Source organism: Tenebrio molitor, chromosome 4, assembly GCF_963966145.1.
Source record: "Tenebrio molitor chromosome 4, icTenMoli1.1, whole genome shotgun sequence".
Lineage (NCBI taxonomy): Eukaryota > Metazoa > Arthropoda > Insecta > Coleoptera > Tenebrionidae > Tenebrio > Tenebrio molitor.
Window position 1 is genome coordinate 6,952,206 of NC_091049.1, and position 13,355 is coordinate 6,965,560.

The following is a 13,355-nucleotide window of genomic DNA, read 5'->3' on the forward strand; positions in this document are numbered from 1 at the left end:
TTATTAATATTTCTCGTGTTATAGAGGAAAATGGGCAGTTGGAAGTAGATACAGGAAAATTCTCAATCAGAATTTTTCTTGTTTCAGAAAATTGAAAAAACTGGAATTGAGAGAAATTCACAATATATTCTATTTTCTAATTAATTTTCTTTTAAATGTTATAGTTTACAATTGAATATTAATTTTACTTTTAAACAAGAACTCTGGAAATGATCCAAGTAGCAACCACCAACGCAACGGACATCTCTGAACAGACACCATCAGAATGATCAGAACAAACTAAATCAACATCATTCTCTTTTGCCCAACTCGTCAACTCTTCCAGGGTCTCTTCTTCCAACGGATTAAAACTTAAATCCAAAAATTTGATGTCGACTTTTTCTCGAAGCAAATCCTTAGGGAATTTCGGAATTTTGTTATGTGTCAAATCTACACTTTCGAACCGTCGGCCTTGAAAAAATCCAGAAGGTACAAATTCGATCTCGTTGTGTCCCAATTCAATCTGGACATTTTGGGTGGTCGATCCGACGAAAGCTTCCTCATCTAAGACTTCGATGACGTTGTATTGCAAACAAATAAGCACATTTTCGTTTTTCAAAAATTTAAACAACTCTTTCTGAATCTTGGAAATTCTGTTGTTGCTTGCGCCAAAAAGCGTCAAGCGAGGTAATTTAACGAAACTGTCCGGACTCAAGCGAGTTATCTTATTTTTAACCAAACTGATTTCTTCAAGGCGCGACAAGTTCACGAAAGCTCCTCTTTCGATTGTTGATATTTCGTTCTGATGTAGGCCCAAGACCATCATCATTAAATTCTTGAATGTGTTTTGCTTTATTATTCTTATTCTGCCATTGACTATGCGAAGACATTTGTAAATTTGTTGGCCGTTCAAGAAATCGGCTTCGATTTCCTCCACATTTTTGGCTTCGATGTTAAAAGAATCAAATTTGTAGAAACCGTTGAACATTCTCTTACACAACACGGCGTTGTCCATTGAGTCTACATATAAACTCGTCAAGTTTGCTTCCATTGATATTATCCAATCGGTTATTTTGTTTCTTGTTTCATTGAAATCAAAAGTCAGTTGCATCGGAGACAATTCAGATTCATCACAAGCCAATTTTAATTCAGCGAAGAAAGAAAGAAACAAGTAAAAGACAATGCAACATCGAAACCCCTTCATTGTTGCCTACAGGAGACTAATACTTTCAGAAATATTATTACGCTTTACTAATAATAAGAACTTTTCACTTGCTCAACTCTTTGTTTTTTGTTGTATTACAAAACTATGTATAAGCATCGACATACGAAAGTTCTAAATGAGAATTTCTACATTTGCAAAAAATAGTTCTTTATGACATGAAAGAAGTTTTGATGATCACTTTCTAATAATATGCGCCGGGACATATTAAGGTTAAATCCTTGACTATTTTTCTGCTATTAAGTATATAATGTGACCTTGAATGTTGTGCAGATGTTTTAACTACTGATAGAACTCCACCATGGGTAATCATTGAGCCAATAATGCCTTATGCAAATGTTGATACTATTCGAGAAAAAGGGACTAAAAGTTTTTCAAAAAAAGTTTGGAAGCCACTGAATTTTATGAAAAAATGGATCAAAAAGAATCATAGACTTCTTTGATGTCATTTAATTCAAAATTAAGTCATTTTGACAAGAACCTCAATCTTAATCTCGATTTAAAGAACAAATGGCTTTCACCAACCTGGAGAAAACCGACATGGTTTTGATCTATGGCGAAGCCCATGGACATTCAGAACTAGCACGGAGAATCTACGGTGAAAGGTTTCCTCAAAGGATACTTCCCAATGCATGAACCTTTGTGAACGTTGTGCAGCATCTTCGCAATAAATAAGCGCGATCTTGGCCGCCAACAAGAAGATCGCATTCACTCATGGTTCCAGATGAAGAAATTCTTCACGAAATTTACTTGGATGAAATAAAAAAACTTGTCTCTGATCTTGTTGCTAGCAACAGTGTGCGATCTAACTTCATCTTGTAAAACTAAGAGATACAACAATTATAAGTTGTTTTACGTATAACTTGCTTTCAATTAAATTAGTAAATTATTCAACTAATTGCGTATTGTGTTTACAGTTATTCTCTTACGAGTACAATATATCCAAATGTGTAACTAATTTCATTTAATTACAATTCATCACTTAATAATCCAAAACATTATAATTTTTCTGCCAAACGATACAAGCACCAATCACGAACGAAACGCTCTCCTCTCTATAAATCGCGTAAATAAGTCACAAGAACTCACCAGCTTCTGTAGGGTGTCTTCTTCGAAAGGTTTAAAATGCAAATCCAATGCCCCGATGTCCATTTTTTCAAAAAAAAAAGATCAAAGAGAAATTTGTAATCTCGAAACGTTGACTTTGAAAATATTCACGAGGAAAAAACTCGATAGAATTATGATTGAGATTTATCTGCACAGCTTTGAACATCGAGCGAGAGATTTGATGTTGTTGCGGTGCAGAGCCATGAAGATTTTTTTTTCTGGTGTGACCGGAATTAATAGTTGAAGAAGACCAACTCCAAGAATGTAATTCAGTCGAGTTGTATTATTCTTGAAGAAGTTGATGGCTAGGAAGCTCCACAGATTACGAAAAATTCATTTTGGATCCTCGTAATTTCGTTTTAAAACCAGTGTTTCTTTTGATTTTTATTCCGCCGTAGGCATTGTCGAGGAATATGGAGATTCCTTGCCCTTATAGAAATTTTGCTTCAATTTCCTCCACATTCAAAGCGAATGGTCATTCGCTTTATGAACACCATGAGTGCGTAGCACAAATGGTGTTCGAAAGCGTAATGACCATGAGTGATACCATCGGAAAAATATCCTACTATCTTTGATTACGAGTTGTATTCAACACACTATTCAATGAACCAAATCAATGTTTAAAATAAAAAATTTTAAAGCTAGTTCGCAAATCTGCATTACACATGATTTCATTGTTCAGTTAACTTCGTAAGAAAGTAATAATTTCCTTGAATAAAAATAATAATCAAGGTTTGTTTAAAATATTCACCTCGACCACTAGTGGAATAGTCAAAATAATCTAATTTTGCTGTTAAACAATATATTTGATAAATATCAAAGAAGCAGTCAGCAACACAACGGATGTTTCCAAACAATGACCATCAGAATCAATTGAACAACTCAAAGAAACATTATTCTCCTTCGCCCAACCCGTCAACTCTTCCAGGGTCTCTTCTTCCAACGGATTAAAACTCAAATACAAAAATTTGATGTCGACTTTTTTTCGAAAAAAATTTCTCGAGAAATTCGAAATTTTGTTGTGCGTCAGGTCTACACTTTCGAAATGTCGTCCTTGAAAAAATCCGGAAGGTACAAATTCGATGTTGTTGTGTCTTAAATCTATCTGGACATTTGTAGTTGTCGAACCGGCGAAAGCTTCACCATCTAGGACCTCGACAGCGTTGTCTTGCAGACAAATGAGGACACTTTCGTTTTTCAAAAATTTAAAAAACTCTTTCTGAATTTTCGAGATTCTGTTATTGCTTACGTCAAAATGGTTCAAGTGGGGTAGTTTGACAAAACTGTCCGGATTCAGTCGAGTTATTTTATTTTCGGCCAAACTGATTTCATCAAGGCGCGACAGGTTCACGAAAGCTTCTCTTTCGATTGTTGATATTTCGTTCTGATGTAGACCCAAGACCATCACCATTAGATTGCTGAATGTGTTTTGTTTTATTATTTTTATTCTGCCATTGGCTATGACAAGACATTTATAAATTTGTTGCCCAAGCAAGAAATCAGCTTCGATTTTCTCCACATTTTTGGCTTCGATGTAGAGATAATTAAGTTTGTAGAAACTGTCGAACAAATTCTTGCACAAGACGGTGTTGTTCAATGAGTCTACATATAATGTTGTCAAGTCTGCTTCAGTTGATATTTTCCAATCGGTTTTTTTTGTTGTTGTATTGACCGAAAACTGTATGGGTGATAATTCTGATTCATCACAAGCCAAATTTAATTCTGTGACAAATAAAGGGAACCAGTAGAAAAAGATGTAGTAACGATACCACTCCATTTTTGCCCGAAGAAGAATAATGTTTCGGAGAACTCCACCAAGAAAATGTTACTCGGTTACTGTTATTAGCTTTCGTAATAATGACAGGTTTCACTTGCCAAACTTTTTTATTTGTTGTGTTACAAAAGAAGAATTGGAGGTCGTCATACGAAAGTTACAAATAGGAGTTTCTACTTTCTCAAAAAATGGTGAAGTATTTTTTATAAAATAAAAAAACTGCGAATTATTACTTTTTGTGTTTGTTACTAAAATGGTAGATGCACCGCGCCGGCATAAACTGAAACTGTGACCTAGCGTTGTCTTGTGAAAGAAAAAATTATAAAGAATTTTTGGAATTCTGTGTGTAAATAGTTCCGAATAAATTAATACATTGTACAAGTGAAGTGTGTTTTTTTTTAATTTGGCGTCGAAGTTGGCGTTGAAGAGTCGATCGTGAATGAACCACTTGACCTGAAAACACTGATTTTTCAAATTACAGATTAAAAACACAAACAACGCAAAAAGTGACGTTAGATTTAAACAATTGATCAACCACTCGTCTTAAAAAAGACTGATTTTTCAAATTGCATGTTAAAAACACACAAAAAGTTAGGTTAGATTTAAACAGCTGATCAGCATTGTAATCCGGTAGTGCGTTCACAATCGACTCTTCAACGCCAACTTTGACGCCAAATTAAAAAAAAAACACCCGTTACTTATTTAATGAAAATTTGACAAATACATACATTGTAGTGTCTGATTGATTTTATTTGATACATTACGATTACAATTCACCACTTAATAATTGAAAACATCATAATTGCTAAAGACCAAAGTAGCAATCAGCAATGCAAAGCTCTTCTTTCTCCAAATACTACACACAAATCAGTTAAACAAATAAAAAATATGCCCAACTATTCAATTCTTGTACTCTGTCTTCTCAGTGTGATTAAAATGTAAATACAATAATCCGATGTCTAATTTATATTATTTTTTCGGAAAAAAATGCTTCTATAGTTTGTCCAGTGAGAGATTGGTTGACATAAAAATCACTAAATTCTACGCAGAGAAAGTAGTACCTAGCGCGCGTAAAATTTGAAATATATCCTTCAAGCAGTAACATTTTGTGCCCTGAAATTATGCTCTAATTAATGAAGTACCTTAACAAATAAGAGATAAAATGAATGAAAATATTACAGTTGCAGTATTTTACACGAAGACGTGTACCTACCTACTCTTGATAACTACTTGCGTTAAGAATATTTAAAAGTAAAACCTCAACCAACAAGATCGTTTATATATCAATTTTATATCAATGCGAAAACAAACGACTTAATTTTGCTGGTCGTGAAATGTCTACCAAATTGTTGTGTTCAAAATAGCGGAAGATCAGTTCGTGAAGCAAAATATGGGGAACTTCTCAGGGGGCTAGGAGTTAAAATAAAACAATTCCTTGGGTTGAAGGAGGCCTGTATTTAAATTTTCAAATAAATAAAATCAAATACGTTCTTGTTTTCACCTGTAGTAACTGGTTAATTTCAAATTAAATTTCTAACTTACACAAAATTATGAAGAGTGCTGCTCGAGTATCCTTAAGACATAATACGTAATATAAACATAAAACAAAAATGGACAATGAGATCGTCAAGGTTAATTTAACTTAAATCCTGAGACTTCCTGCAGACGTTTGTCTGAATGACCGACTATCGTGCGCCAGTCCGAATTCAATTTGACTTATTAAAATATATTCTAGAATATTAACTTTACTTATTGAATAAACATCAGAAGAGCCTGTGGCGGTAGAAGACTGAAAATTTAAAAAAGAATTATTTCATTGAAAAAAAAACTAGCTTTACAGTACACAACCCTTGTCTTACTGCTCTGCACCATATCATTGAGTACAAGATGAACTTCTTGCTTAATATTGCAATGCAAGTCTGCTGTAACCCTTCTGGGATGCTGCCTCCTCAACTTTTTTGATGATGTTTTAGTTGGACCACCTTTACACTTTGACACTGTGTTTTTGCTAACTCCTAAGCATCTCGCAGTGACCTTTAAGAAAAATGCTTTTAACCCTTGACTAATCTGACCTAATCAATGATGATGTCAATAAAATTATGATAGGTATAATACTATTTTGTGTTATAAAGGTATGAAAAGCAACCTCCAGTGGACTTTCAGTTGTAAGTTTTTCATTTATGAAAAATGAATAAGCACTTGCATCATCTTCTGGGCTGCTGGGTTGCCAGCTACAGTCAAATAGCTTCGGGTTGCCTACAAAACAGTTTTGAAGCAATATAATTAAATAAAAAATATTATCTTCATACCTTTGCATCAGTCTAGATATTGTTCGTGATATCACTAAAGGGATTCATGTTTATAAATAGAAATGTCACTTAAAAAAGGCACTCGAAGGTAAACAATAGGGAACTTATAGAACAGAAACAAACTAAAACAACAAACTAACTAATCTTAAAAACTTAGAAAGTTTAAACACCACAAAAAAAAATAGTTAAGCAAGAAATAACGAACAAAACACACATAATTTGGAGGTTAACAATACAGAACTTAGTCAATACAAACCAACAAACTAACTTATCCCAGATAATGAAGAAGTTTTAAACACAACAAAATCCCTCAGTTGAAGACGAAAGAGCAAGTAAACCACACACGGTGTTGACGATTCAAAATGACAGCGGCAATAACAACAGCTGAAATTTGACAATTTGCTGTGACAGCATAAATTGGCGTAGGATTACAATGCCCGCGAAATTATTTCAAAGGTACTATTGCGGCCAAAAAATTTCGTCCGTCACTTTCAAGGCCCTGACATGAAGTGTAAACTACCCTTAAGTACCAATAACCTCGCTTTGTTATCGTTATTGTCATTTTGACAATCTGTCATTCAGTTCATCAGTTCAAATTTTGTGAATACAAAGGACAAGTTCCACTCTTACACAATTACCACACGACCGCTAGTCGCTAGTGGCACTAGAGACTAGAGGCAGACTTGCGGTTATTTTTGGATTAAACTACCAAACAGAACCGTGGAAATTACACGAGTATGCCGTAGTTTTTAAAAAATCAAACGAAAAACATTAAGGCAAAGACAAGGAAATGAAACATTTATTTTTGTTTAAGTACTTAGCTAAATCAAAAGATAAAATGAATGAAGTTTAAAATCAATACTTGGTCATTGCTCCATTGGCGTCAATAACTCGTCTTACACGACGCGAGATGGAGAGGCATAAATCTCTGTGATAATTCCTATGTAATGATTGCCATGCGTTAGTAATCGCAGTCAAAAGTTCTGCCCTATTCCGAATCACTTGTCGTTGTTGCAAAAATCTGGACTGCGACTTGGCCAATCAAGAACGTTTATGCTACCATTCTGCTACCCTATGTGCTGAATGCACTGAACAATTGTCTTGTTGAAATATGAAGTTAAAATTCGGAAAAATTCTTGAAACTAAAGGCATCATCACGTCTTCAAGAATCCTAACATAAACATCACTGTTGAGCCGATCTTCTAGAGACAACATTAGCCTAGGTCTATCAACTAAAATCCATGCCTATATGTTTGCCGAAAATCGACCGCTCCTTTCCGTTGTATTTGCTTGTATTTACCCCTTCAACAGCCGTCATAAAAGGGCTATTGCGTAATCTATTGAGAAGCATATTATCTTCTTCTGCAGTAAATGTGCTAGGCCTCCCTGAGCCTTGGCGTCTTTCAATAGTTCCATTCCATCTTGTCTCCATTTCTGAGGAATGGACGAAATTGTACTTTTAGGTATACGAAGGTCCATCGAAATCTGAACTTGGGACATTCCTCTTTGTGCAAGAGTTACTATTTTGATTTTATTAAAATTTGATACCGATGGCATTTTGCTTGACTTTCAAAAGTGACAAGTAAAAACATCAATCATAATGATTAATGACAATAAGGAATGGACTACACCGATTTTTTTGAAATGACGGAAAAATGACGGCCGAAATTTTTTGGCCGCCATAGTACCACCACAATAATTTATTTTATTAAATTTTTTTGTATTGTATTCTAGTGGATTTTGTATTGTTGGGTTACAAGCCTACAATTTAAACTCTCCCAATCTCTCGCTGGACGGAGTTTAGTCAAAATTGACAGTTTCGAAACGTCGACCTTGAAAAGTTTCGTAAGGAGGAAACTCGATGGAATTTTCATTCTTCAATTCAACAATCTACACAGTTTCAGTTGTTGACCCACTCAAAGCCTTCGTGTCCGGACTTCGATGATTTTGGCTTGTAGAGAAATGACAACGCTTTCGTTTTTTAAAATTCCAAAAACATTATTTTGAAGATTGATATTTGTGTAGTTGCTTGGCCAAAGTGGTTCAAGGAATGTAATCCGAGGAAACTGTCGGGATCTGGTTATGTTTCACCAGTACGTCCTTAAACCTTATGGTCCTTATCCTGTAAAGAAATGACGAAAAAAGCAACAAGAGGTTGTCGTTCAATGACTCTATAGGTATTTGGATTCGACGCGTCTGACTCTATTGATATTATCCTGGCGGTTTTTTCTTATTGTTGCATTGACAAAAAAACGAAATTGATCAGAGACAATTCTGATTCATTAGAAGCCAAATTTAACTCAATGAAATAAAAAAGGAAACAAGTAGAGAATAATTCAGAAGCGAAACCGGAGTGGAGTATTGCTGCATTCATAAAATAAAATATGGTTCGTGAGTTCAAATAAATTCACAATAAATTCGCAACAGAAAATTAATATTTGGCCATGACATGAAATTTATTATCAGCAGTTATTAAAATTGTCTTCTGTCAGAATTATTTCAAGAAATGTTTAATTTTGATGTTACGAGATCAAACCCCTTTTTTTAGTAATGCTGATAGATATTTTTATTCTGAAAACAACAATGCATCACAAGTATACAGGGTGACCTATCTGAAATACGTGTGTTAATTTCAACCAGCGTAAGAAGAGAAAATTATTCAACAGGTGTTACTCGTTTTCATAATAATGAAGATGCGGATGAATCATTCCAGTTATCTAATTTTTATTAATGTTTCCCGTGTTATAGAGGAAAATGGGCAGTTGGAAGTAGATACAGGAAAATTCTCAATCAGAATTTTTCTTGTTTCAGAAAATTGAAAAAACTGGAATTGAGAGAAATTCACAATATATTCTATTTTCTAATTAATTTTTTTTAATTGTTATAGTTTACAATTGAATATTAAAACACACTAATTTTACTTTTAAACAAGAACTCTGAAAATGATCCAAGTAGCAACCACCAACGCAACGGACATCTCTGAACAGACACCATCAGAATGATCAGAACAAACTAAATCAACATCATTCTCTTTTGCCCAACTCATCAACTCTTCCAGGGTCTCTTCTTCCAACGGATTAAAACTTAAGTCCAAAAATTTGATGTCGACTTTTTCTCGAAGAAAATCCTTAGGGAATTTCGGAATTTTGTTATGTGTCAAATCTACACTTTGGAACCGTCGACCTTGAAAAAATCCAGAAGGTAGAAATTCGATCTTGTTGTTTCCCAATTCTATCTGGACATTTTGGGTGGTCGATCCGACGAAAGCTTCCCCATCTAAGACTTCGATGACGTTGTATTGCAAATAAATAAGGACATTTTCGTTTTTCAAAAATTTAAACAACCCTTTCTGAATCTTGGAAATTCTGTTCTCGCTTGCGCCAAAAAGCGTCAAGCGAGGTAGTTTAACGAAACTGTCCGGACTCAATCGAGTTATCTTATTTTTAACCAAGCTGATTTCTTCAAGGCGCGACAGGTTCACGAAAGCTTCTCTTTCGATTGTTGATATTTGGTTCTGATGTAGGCCCAAGACCATCACCATTAAATTCTTGAATGTGTTTTGTTTTATTATTTTTATTCTGCCTTTGACTATGACAAGACATTTGTAAATTTCTTGCCCATGCAAAAAATCGGCTTCGATTTCCTCCACATTTTTGGCTTCGATGTGGAGACGAGTAAATTTGTAGAAACTGTCGAACATTTTATTGCACAAGACGGTGTTGTTCAATGAGTCTACATGTAAATTCGTCGAGTCTGCTTCGATCGATATTGTCCTGGCGGACTTTTTGTTTGTTGTTTCATTTAAATAAAAAGTCAGTTGCATCGGAGATATTTTTGATTGATCACAAACCAATACAAATTCAGCGAAGAAAGAAAGAAACAAGTAAAACAAAATGCAGCATCGAAACCACTCCATTGTTGTCTACAGGAGAATGATTCTTTCAGAAATATTATTACGCTTTCGTAACAATAATTACCTTTCAATTGCCTAACTTTGTATTTTTTTGTATTACAAAATAATAAGCCTTGGACGTCGTCATACGAAAGTTCTAAATGAGAATTAACTTTAGCGGGGGGAAAAAATTCAAACTATTGTTTTAAATGGCAACGAGGCAACCTGCTATACAAATTAGTCAGTTCTACCAACCTTGCAGTACAACATATTTGGCGCCCTCTATCCATAAACTCTCAAAACATTCATTTTGTTCACTAGTGAGAAAATATTATTTCGTCACTAGTGATTCAATTGCCATCTTTGTTAACTATTTTCAGTAGGCAAAAACTACTAAAATCCACTGATCATGGAAAAAGAACTTTTGACGATTAGTTTTTAATGATAAATGATAACCAAATATGATAATCGTTTCAAGTAGAAAATGGTGGATGCGCCGGGACAATTGAGGTTAAATTCTTTACAATTTTTCAGCTGTTAAGTAAATTGATTTAGATTAAAAAATATTTCCTTGTTATTCTATTACGCAACTCGCACCTACGTTCATAAAAATTGCACAAGCAAAATGTATTGTTAGCATAATTATCATTATGAAAGTTAACAAGTAGAGTTGGGTAACATTTATGAACGCAATTTTCCAAAGAAATATTTTTGTGTGGGCGACGGTGCTGTGGCAGGTTTATTGCATTTTCCTCTGCTTATTTTCTTCTCTGTTAACCTCAACTGATAATGTGACGAATTAGAAACCTCATTAATGGAGTCCTTCTTTCCCAACAATCAAACAGAAACAAAACAAACAAGGGTAGATAAGACCATAAGAGTGACAACCGACGCAATGTAAATTCATTAAACAACTTGTGCAAGAGACTTGTGCGATGACTTTTACAAGTTCCACACTTTCTACATTGACGTTGAAAATCTTGAGGAACTCGATGCTGATTTCTTACAAGGATCAGAAGTTTCCGCAGCACTCAACGTAATCAATGGCAGGATAAGAACTAAAAAAAAATAAAGTTTTAGTAATCTGATGATGAAGGTTTTCGTTGTTTGAGAATGAAATCAGAGCAATCGAAGGTGAAGCTTACGTTAACCTGTCCCGGTTTGGTGTCTGATAATCAAGAACTCAACTGGATCCAAAGAATTTAGTGGAGTCATCTCTTGAATGAAATTCTAAAAAGAATTGTTCTGATTTTTGACAGGAGAGTCGCTGTAAGAATTGACGCGTTAGATCCTCGAGAACGTTGTTTCTTTGTCTTGGCTAATTGACCCGAAAGTTTCTTAGCGACAGAATTATCTCCTTTAAGGATTAGTAACTTCATTGTTTAAGTACGCATTGAAGAAATGTTTACTTTACTTAGTTTATAAGGTCCATAAGAAATCAATTAAAATTAAAACCTATTAATTAATAATCTGTAAATTATGTTGGCCTGAATGGCTCGCTCAGGTAGAAATTTTTTTATTGAAAAAAAAAATATGCAATTCTCACGGTGTTAGCAAACAAAATGCAAATTTTGGACTGACCCGAATAGCGTCCGCTCAAATCGGATTTGAATTTTTGGAAAAACTACAATTCAAAACAATTTGATAGTCCTCCCAAACAACTTTTTTGAAATTTACTTCCAAAAAATTTTGCTAATTATTTTTTCCTACAAATTAAAAAATTATATACAGTGTATTTCACGAGTGGTATTGAGGCCGGTGGAATTAAAAATGCAACCCACAATACATTTCCGAAGTTAACGTGGCTATCATATTGTTTCGAAGTGAAATTATGAATCCATGATGGCTTTGCCTCCAATAATTTTATTTGTCACAACTGACATTTAAAATTTATTCGAACGATGAGAAAACAGACATGATTTTGATCAAGTGAATGACGTTTATGTCACACTTTACGAAACTGAACAGCTAACCATGTTTTATGTTTTTTAAATCAAAAAACAAAAATCTACGTTAACTTTGGAAATGTATTGTGGGTTGCATTTTCAATTTCGTCTGGCTCATTATCACTGGTGAAATACTCTGTATATCATGCAATTTTAAAATTTTCCCTCGATCAAAATTACTTGGACTCTTTCATCTTTTGGAATTTTGTTGTGATCATGTGGAATAAATTCAAGAAGGGTAACCCCACAAAACTGTTTTGACTCAGTTGAGTTATGTTGTTTTCGGACATGTTGATGGCTTTAACGCGCGGCAAATTCACGGAAACTTCTCTAATGGTTGTTATCTCATTCTCAAACAAGCACACGTGCAGCGGCATCAAATTCTTAAAGGAGTCCTTCATTTGATTTTCATTCTGCCGTAGGCATTGTCGCGTAATGTGGAATTTCCTTGTCCTTGTAGGGAATTTGCTTAAATTTACCACACGTTCACAACATTGAAGTAAAGGGAATCTAATTTGTCAAAATCGTCAAACATTAGTTCCCGCAGGTTTGCTCCAACTAATATAATCCTACCGATTATTTCAATTGTTTTATTAAGGAAAAAAGAGCTTTTCATCGCAGGTAATTGTGATCCCCCAAAACCAAAATTTCATTGTGTGTAGAAAGTATTACGTGGAAAATGTAACAAGTAGAGTAGTTCATTGTTGCTGACACAAAATAGTATATTATATCATAAAGAGTAGAAGTGAGTCTTTTTGTGCCAAGCCCAAAGATTCAAGACCGAAACGCAGTTGAGGTCGACAACTGGGCAAAGCAAAAAAAGACCTTCTACTCTTTATGATATAACTTCTTTAATAAGGATAATTTTATTATTACATATTTCGTGTAATTAATAATAGTTATTTAATAAACTAGTTTGTTAATGAAGGCGATTAATAATCGAAACTGTTTAAAGCCCATTAACAAAAGAGTTGATTACAAAAATTTTTCGTTGACCGCAAACTTTTTTTTTTGGTGACAAATTTTGAAATTAAAGCCAAATCAAAACCAATTTCATCTTTTTCCATAAAGATGAGACCTTATAAATACCTTCATTCTTTTTTTGTCCTCAGGGTAGGCCATTTTT

The 13,355-nt window shown here is 34.2% G+C and overlaps 1 protein-coding gene and 1 long non-coding RNA gene across 4 annotated transcripts in view; one reads left to right on the plus strand and one right to left on the minus strand.

Annotated features, from left to right (window-relative positions):
- The window catches only part of Syt7 (Synaptotagmin 7), a 313,595-nt gene that overhangs the window by 129,717 nt on the left and 170,523 nt on the right, over positions 1-13,355 (plus strand). The window lies entirely within an intron of this gene.
- On the minus strand, positions 5,518-6,894 carry LOC138128459 (uncharacterized). The gene is made up of 2 exons (XR_011158676.1): positions 6,392-6,894; positions 5,518-6,338 (listed from the first exon to the last, which is right to left on the minus strand). It is a non-coding gene; the product is annotated as an uncharacterized lncRNA (long non-coding RNA).